Source organism: Enhydra lutris, unplaced genomic scaffold (genome assembly GCF_002288905.1).
Source record: "Enhydra lutris kenyoni isolate GAN:26980312 unplaced genomic scaffold, ASM228890v2 scaffoldscaffold15, whole genome shotgun sequence".
NCBI lineage: Eukaryota > Metazoa > Chordata > Mammalia > Carnivora > Mustelidae > Enhydra > Enhydra lutris.
In genome coordinates, this window is record NW_019154099.1 from 7,553,679 (window position 1) to 7,554,104 (window position 426).

Below are 426 nucleotides of genomic sequence, written 5' to 3' on the forward strand. Positions count from 1 at the left end.
AAGGAAGGAAGGAAGGAAGGAAGGAAGGAAGGAAGGAAGGAAGGAAGGAAGGACAAACGACCTTACCTTCATTGACATTTGCTCTGTTTGGGATTAGGATTAGATTAGTTTATTGCCCAAGCCAAGTGGAACTGAGGTTAGATTTTACATATAATTACTTAAAGAAAAACACAAATATACTTAACATTTTATGTGTAAAACTACCTATATATCTATGTACAGTGACATATATACATATGTAAGGATATATTAGATGCCAGCTGGTTTCCAGATAGTGAAATAATATTGAAAATAATACTCTTCAGAGCCATAATTTCTTACTCAATTGTTAGGACCAGTCTATCCAAAACACACTTTTAATAGTGGCATGAGATATGTGGAAAATACAAGGAAGAAAAATCCATGCAAACAGCAAATGTCAAAATC